We start from the raw sequence: 8,840 nt of genomic DNA, 5'->3' as shown, positions 1-8,840 counted from the left end.
CTGACAGAGGACAAAGTTTCATTAGCGAGCTAATGCAACGATACGAAGAAGCATTTAGGATCAAACACATAAAAACCACCTCATTCCATCCACAATCCAACGGAAGCCTAGAACGAACACATGCTGTAATATCCGATATGTTAAAAGCTATACAAAACGATAATGAAACAGAATGGGATCAAAACCTAAATTTTGTGTGTCTAGCATATAACACTATGGTTCATGATGCCACTGGATATACCCCTTTCGAACTAACATTTGGACACAAGGCCAATCTCCCATCTACCATATCCCAAAATCCGCAAAGAACATACGCTGATGAGGTCAGCTTCAGGAAACGAGAATGGGATGCCAAGCTACTTAAAGCCAGGGAAACTCTAATGAAGAGTAAACAAAGATACCAAAGAGATCAAAGAAAAAAAATTATTAAACCTCAATCCATTTTTAGAGAAGGAGATTTGATATTAGTTCATAATGATCATAAAAAACACAAGTTAGATACTGAATGGCTAGGGCCATACACCATTGAAAAAGTAAAAACCCCTTATTACGAAATAATGGTGAATGACTCGATTAGGAAAATACATGGTAATCGTATTAAACCTTATTTTCCAGGACGGTCTTCACCTTCTCCATAAGTAGCTGTTATGCATTTTGTTTTTGTTTTGTTTTGTTGATTAAGACAAAGAAGAAAACACACTTTTAACCATTTAGTCCATAAAACAATCCTGAAGAAACACTAAGATTTTGGAGGACCAAAATCAATCTAAGGAGGGGGGTATGTAACGTAAATCACGCCAGAGACCAGGACACACACACACCGCGGGCAGGATGGTGTCACAATCGGCATACTTCGAATCCGATGGACCGACAATGGAGATGGGGATGTGGCGGCTTTGGCGATAATGTATATCGCCGAAGTGCCTAATGAGTCATCGATGTCCCAACGGTCCTTCCATCGAATGCTCTAGAAGCGTGGCAACGGTCCAGTACGCCTGCAGGATGGTGGGGATTATTGAGGAGTGATAAACAAAGAAGAAGCAGATCCCCCCGAAAGTCAAATTGTAAGAGTTTCAGTCTCGAACGGTCACGCCTAGAGCTCAGAAGTGTCTTATAAGTGTATAAACGAAGTAAAAAATAAAGTTTCTTTTTTTTTAATTTCTTTTTTTATTTTACGTGACAAGGGCGTGAAACGAATCCCTATTGGCGCTAGACGTGATCATTATGCAATAGAGGAGATATTTACTAGTGCAAATATGACTATGATGGAATTGGACAGGTAATCGCGATAATTAGATACTCGAGAAGCTAATGACAATGATCCTAGGCTCACTAACGAATCCGCGGTCAAGGGGATGACGAACTCTACTTTTCTTCAGCGTCTAAGTTGTACTCAATGTTAATGCACGAGGCAATCACTACGTATCTGAGAGTTACTTGAATCGTCTTTGAGATCGTACCGGAGAGTGGTTCTCCATCACGGTAACGCTGTCGAGGAAAACTATGACGGGTGTACCTAAGGGCACGAAATCATCGGATTCGTGGAGAAAAGCCTTCATTCGGAAAGTGAGGGAAATCGGCGTTATTGTTAATTGGTCAATTTCCATGTTGGTGGTTAGGGAAGGGTGCTAGTCGCCCTTAAGAGAAAGTTCGAGAAGAGGAAGCGTCGTTCGTGAGAAAATAGATTTCTCCTATTTTCTCGTAGTTGGGACGAGGACTGTTTGTCGGTTTGAAGGACTTTAGTTAAACAGATCTTAAGATTTATAGCAGGTCCTCGGGCTAGCTGAACATGTATTGTGGAGACGCGTCGACATCTGGTAATCATCTTACTCAAAGAATAGAGTCTGCGTGTGGCGAGCCACGGGACAGAAATCGTTGAAATGCTTACCGTCGTGCCCCGTCCTAAGTATTTCTTTTAAGGAGAGCTATAGAGTTACTTCATGCCTTTGTTAGACAAAACGTTCATCCTTTGACCGCGACTACGTTCGGCGACTGGTTGTCGCCTCGAGCCCGAGCTCACTATCATAAATCTCAAATAAGTACAGTCGAATCGAATGACAACAGTTTCTTAATTCGGCTATGGTGAAATCTAAATTACAATACTAGGGGTCTTCCCAAAGTTCCGAAGGGAAGGTTCCAGTATTCTTTCATCTCCGACACGGCCATTCTGACTATCACACGTCCTCGTGTGTAACTAAAATATTGAGTTTCCTAACATTAGACTCGATACAATTGACATTATTCACAATTTAACTAGATGTTCGAATAAGGCAAGGGTCCAGTGTAGCAACAAATCCTGTTCGGGGGTTTGGCAGCAAAGAAATAAAAGATAATGAAAATTAGTAGCGTTATAGTTAGTATTCAAGGTGATAGTTGCATCCTGCAGGTTATTAGTCGGATCGTATCGGCATGATGGACCATTTTCGATTTCGCACTCCAAAGGATCTCGGTCTTCTAGATCGTGTGAGCACATAGAGCTTTGTTCCACGGTTTCACCGAGCTTTACCATATTGTTGCCCCGAGATGCATACGAACCACACCGCATGTTCTCACTGAGCCTTATCATACTGTCACCCCGAGATGCATGCGAATCACATCGCATGTTCTCACTGAGCCTTATCATACTGTCGCCCCGAGATGCATGCGAGTCACATCGCATGTTCTCACTGAGCCTCATCATACCGTCGCCCCGAGATGCATGCGAGTCACATCGCATGTTCTCACTGAGCCTCATCACACTGTCGCCCCGAGATGCATGCGAACCACACCGCATGTTCTCACTGAGCCTTATCATACTGTCACCCCGAGATGCATGCGAATCACATCGCATGTTCTCACTGAGCCTTATCATACTGTCGCCCCGAGATGCATGCGAGTCACATCGCATGTTCTCACTGAGCCTCATCATACCGTCGCCCCGAGATGCATGCGAGTCACATCGCATGTTCTCACTGAGCCTCATCACACTATTACCACAAAAAGCGTGTGAACTACATCACACGTTCTCTCTGAGCTTTATCACATTATTTCTCCGAAACACGTGCGAATTCGCTCTGCCGGGTGTTACTGGCATAGTGCTACTGATCTTCCGAGGTCGAAGTGCTCATATCGTCATGGTCACTGTTATTGCCTTCACTACAGACATCCAACTCAGCAGGGATGCGACCATCTGGCATTTTCCTCAACCTGTCGTGACTGTACTTGTACGGTCGCTTACCGTCTAATGTCTTTGAGATATACCTGTCTCCTTCCAAGACTTCCGCTATTACAAGTGGACCTCTAAATTCTGGATCTAATTTGATTTCTTTCCTCATTTTGCGTAATACGAAATCACCGAGATTAAACCTAACCGCTTAAGCTTTAGCTTTGTCAAATCCATCCTCATCATACCTAGCAATAGTTTCCATCCACTTTATTGCCTGTCGTCTTATATTGGAGATATCGATACTTTTGATGTTATCGGGTAACAACAGATCGTGAAGTCTTGCCGTTCTACCTATTAGTAGTTCTAATGAGCTCGAGTTTGTCACGCGGTTGGTGGTGCAATTCAAAGCCAACTGTATTTCCCCAATCGCGTCTTGCCACGGCCGCCCGGTCGTTTCTACTTCCGTGAACATAATTTTCAATGTACCCATAACACGCTCTACCTGTCCATTGGCTCTACTAGCACCGATCGCTATCAAGTGAACTTTAATTCGTTTGCTTTCGCAGAATTCTCGAAATTCTTTTACCCTTAAAACATCTTCACCGATCTGCTATTATCCGGCAGGGACTCCCGAATAAAAATATAGCGGATTTAAGCGCTTTAATGGTGTTAAGGGAATCTATCTTACGAGTATGATGCAGGTGAGGCGTGTATGGCGTTAGGTTGTCGTCGGTGATAGTAGTAGTTGCCGGCTGTAGATGTCGCTGCTGGAACGCTGCTAATTATTCTTTTATTTTGATGCGTGGTAGAAAAATAGGATCACAGGCGCCGGGAATCGAACCCGGGTCCCGAACGTTCGAAACCTAGAACGCTAACCACTTCGCTACCGTGTCCGTTTTAGTTAGTGTCGTGTAGCGGTATTTGTTGTCGAGTGCCGCTACACAGGTATACGAATTTAGTGAAGACGTCGATCAAAACAGTGACGTACTCCTTTGAATCGCTTTTACCACTCAACTTGCCTGTTATGTCCATGTGGACCGTATGCCAGGGTATGCTGGTCTTAGGTATAGGATGCAGTTCGGCTTGTATCTTACCTAAACTAGCTTTCGAAACTTGACAAGCATGACAGTTCTCAATGAATCGGCGAACGTACTTCGCCATCCCTTCGAACCAGTAATACTCGTATAGTTTCTCCAGCGTTTTCTCCCAACCTAAGTGCATAATTGACTGGTGCACATGGTTAATAACAGACTATCTAAAACATCTTGGGACTATAGGTACACAGAGAATCCTGCCTTTTCTTTGTATCCTACGGTGCAGAGTACCGAACCGTAATTCGTATGTATTCGCGATGTCTTCCACGAGTCCATCGTTTTGCAATCCCTTGACGATCTCCAAGGTTTGAGAATCACAACGTTGTCCCGCTAATAGCCAATCTTCCGAAATTTCGGCCAGTCAACTATTTTCTCTTTGATTTTGTCGAATTTAATAGGGTCATCGCCTGTGGGGTTTCGCGACAAGAAATTTGTGAGCCGTCCGTTTACTTTCCCGATACATAATGTCAAAAATAAAAGTCTGCAAGTAAGCCCATCACCTATGGTCCCTGTCATTTAAATGTACTTTATCACTCGATGCTTTCGACGAGTTGCAATCCGTGACGACAAGAAATTCCCGTCTCTATAGATAGTGACAGAAATGTTTTACGGCGTTTACGATAGCTAATGTATTGAGTTCATAGGAGTGATATCTGGATTCCGCGGGGCTGGTTCTTTTACTGTAATACTCTATTACCTTGTTCTTACCTTCGGCTTGATGCGTCAAAATCACCCCGTAACTCTCCGAGCTAGCGTCAGTATGTAGTTCTATCGGGTAATTGGGGTTGAATATCGTTAGCACCGGCGCGTCGGTCAGGGCGGAAACTACCTGTTGTCTTATTTTCTCGTGTCTATCTGTCCAAGTTATATTTCTGTTATCTGAGATGAGCGCATACAGGGGTTTCATCGTCTGTGAGAATTTAGGGATGAATTTTCGGAAGTACGGAGCTAACCCTATGAACTGCCTGAACTGTGTAACGGTCGTTGGCACAGGTGAAGAACTTAAGGTGTGTATTTTACCCGGGTTAGGACGAACTTCTCCGTTATGAATTACATATCGCAAATAGAGCACCGATGTCTTTAGAAAAGAACGTTTCGCAAAATTAAAAGAGAATCCGGCTTTTACGAGGGTATCTAATACGGTGTTCAATCTTTCTAAAGTTTGATCTATCGAGTTGGCAATAATTAGGACGTCATTGAAATAAATAACAACGTACGAATGAGCGAGGTCACCTAAGGCCTTGCGAATGACCCTCCGAAAGACGGACGACGCAATTTTTCAGTCCAAACGGCATCGTTATCTACTCATATTGTCTGTCGGGGTAACGAACGCTGTAAACTCCGTTGGATTAGGATAAATAGAAATTTGGTGAAACCCGCTGGCCATATCCAGGCTAATAAAATATCTCGCCTCTTGCAATCTCGCGACTTGATCCGTAATAAGGAGTAAAGGGTACCGATCCGCGACGATACTTTGATTTAGATCTCGGGGATCCACTCGTAATCTATCTGAGCCGTTTTTTTTTTCTTCACGAGTTACGGCTCGCTAATGGCGAATTACTAGGCCTTATAATCTTTGCTTTAATTAGAACGCTTGTTTTCTCACGTATCGCTCTCCGCTCCTCCTCGCTAAGTCTATAAGGACTTCCTCCTACAGTGGTGTTAGGATCAATTAATCGTATTTCTAACCAGCCTGCATTTACGCGAATACGTAGGAAACCCGTAACGAATGAATCTTTGAATTTGTCGAGAAGAGAAATTGATCGACTTTTATTATTACCATGTACATCAGCGTCAACTTCATTAACGACGATCTCGTTTGCAGTGGTTTCATTACAGACACCAATCATTTTTGTTTTACACATAGCGAGGCTATTTTGTGTAATGTTACGTCGAAAACCAGACTTAGAGTTCCGCAACTAATCGCGACATCATATTTCAAATAACTATCAGCAAGGACATGAGAAATTATCTTCGATGTAAAAATCATTAATACACACAATGAACAAATGGGAGGCGTATGTTTAATACAGGTATTCCCTACTCCTCGCATTACTAATATGTCAGTCATTCCTTTGCCAGAAAATCTCGAGGCCGCGGACTCTTTAATTAGTGAACGCTCGGCTCCCGAATCGGAGTAAAATGGAAACGACTCACCCAGATGACTTGATCTATCCGTTGGTGCTTCCAGTACGTAGAAGTCGACTCGCCACCCGTTATTGAAATTATAGTTTCCTTCCATAATCAGGTTGGCAGCTGCGCCCCATGCAGCGGAGTCGGAGCACGCGATTTTAAGGGTTAAACGTGATAGCGATAGTTGTTAGGTTTCACACTCGATTTGCACTAGCGACTGAATTGCGCACGACTTGTGACTTGCGCACGATGATCGTAAGTTCTAGCACTGTTATAATCGGCACTGATCCCACTTCTGATGTCGGGTTGGCGTTAAGATTTGAGTTAGGGTTGAGGGCGTGAAACGAATCCCTATTGGCGCTAGACGTGATCATTATGCAATAGAGGAGATATTTACTAGTGCAAATATGACTATGATGGAATTGGACAGGTAATCGCGATAATTAGATACTCGAGAAGCTAATGACAATGATCCTAGGCTCACTAACGAATCCGCGGTCAAGGGGATGACGAACTCTACTTTTCTTCAGCGTCTAAGTTGTACTCAATGTTAATGCACGAGGCAATCACTACGTATCTGAGAGTTACTTGAATCGTCTTTGAGATCGTACCGGAGAGTGGTTCTCCATCACGGTAACGCTGTCGAGGAAAACTATGACGGGTGTGCCTAAGGGCACGAAATCATCGGATTCGTGGAGAAAAGCCTTCATTCGGAAAGTGAGGGAAATCGGCGTTATTGTTAATTGGTCAATTTCCATGTTGGTGGTTAGGGAAGGGTGCTAGTCGCCCTTAAGAGAAAGTTCGAGAAGAGGAAGCGTCGTTCGTGAGAAAATAGATTTCTCCTATTTTCTCGTAGTTGGGACGAGGACTGTTTGTCGGTTTGAAGGACTTTAGTTAAACAGATCTTAAGATTTATAGCAGGTCCTCGGGCTAGCTGAACATGTATTGTGGAGACGCGTCGACATCTGGTAATCATCTTACTCAAAGAATAGAGTCTGCATGTGGCGAGCCACGGGACAGAAATCGTTGAAATGCTTACCGTCGTGCCCCGTCCTAAGTATTTCTTTTAAGGAGAGCTATAGAGTTACTTCATGCCTTTGTTAGACAAAACGTTCATCCCTTGACCGCGACTACGTTCGGCGACTGGTTGTCGCCTCGAGCCCGAGCTCACTATCATAAATCTCAAATAAGTACAGTCGAATCGAATGACAACAGTTTCTTAATTCGGCTATGGTGAAATCTAAATTACAATACTAGGGGTCTTCCCAAAGTTCCGAAGGGAAGGTTCCAGTATTCTTTCATCTCCGACATATATATATATACGCAATGAGCGTAATCATCGTATCTACGAGTTGTTGGATATATATAATATCTTTGATCTCAAGTGCTACTCGTTAAAACTATCTCTATTATCTTAATCGAAATAGGGCATCGATCTGCTCGTGGCGTCGATTATTCTAATCGTAACGGGAATTTACGACTCCCGTTGACGCGCTTCCTCGCGATCATGTCTCCACGCGATTGGTCGATAAACCACTACTAGTGTTGCTCCTCTTAAGATGTGGTTCTCACAGGAGGCCTATAGCATTAACAAAAGCGCATCGCTCTTGCCCAAATCGCTCTCGCTATCATGCTTGTGTTCACTCTACGTTCCTTCGGTCTCGCATGCACAATATAAATGTACTATATGTTTAACATTACTCAGAAAAGAAACGACGAACCGAATGATTCCGCTCACTGATTTCTTCAGGGACTTCGAAATTCAAAAAAAATTGTCCACCAACAGTTTAATCAAAGAGCAAGATCTAATTAAAGGTACAGACCGTTTTCGATTTTTCCATAAAGATAAGTGTGAGTCATGGTATGCTGGTCGTGGACTTTCTAGAGATTTTGTTTACTTTGTTAACAAATGCCGTCCTAATCTTTATAGTTTAAACGGATCATTAGTTAGAATTGATTTCATTATTGACGGTGTTTGTCAATACGAAGCAGAATCTCATGATCTGAGTCATGTCTTCCGGCAATGCCCATGCTATGACGATGAACGTAGACGTAGAAGAATATTGCTATCAATGCTTCTCAAACGAAAGCTCTGTCTTCCACTTTGTATCAGTTCTTCCTTTTGTAGTCTTAATACCGAGAGCCTGAAACATATTGATAATTTTCTTAAACAATGTTCTGTAAGAATCTAATTAAATCAATAAGACAGAGTAATTGCAATTTTTTTTATGCTTATATCTATTTCGAAATTCGAAATTATGTTATGTATTATCTATACTATGTGTAAACATACAATGTTTGCTATATAAACCATATCTGGTTTAAAGTAATTAATAATCATATAAATAAATAATATAACCATCACATTTATTACTAACTATCTAAGTATTTTGTGCTAACGTCCACTTTTCGCTCTCAATAGCTTAAGTTAAAAAATTAGAAATATGGTAGAGTTTAAATTACATAAT

The sequence above is a fragment of the Bombus terrestris genome, chromosome 16, assembly GCF_910591885.1.
Source record: "Bombus terrestris chromosome 16, iyBomTerr1.2, whole genome shotgun sequence".
In the NCBI taxonomy this organism is placed as follows: domain Eukaryota; kingdom Metazoa; phylum Arthropoda; class Insecta; order Hymenoptera; family Apidae; genus Bombus; species Bombus terrestris.
The sequence above is the reverse complement of the archived record's forward strand: the minus strand, read 5'-3'. Positions refer to the sequence as shown.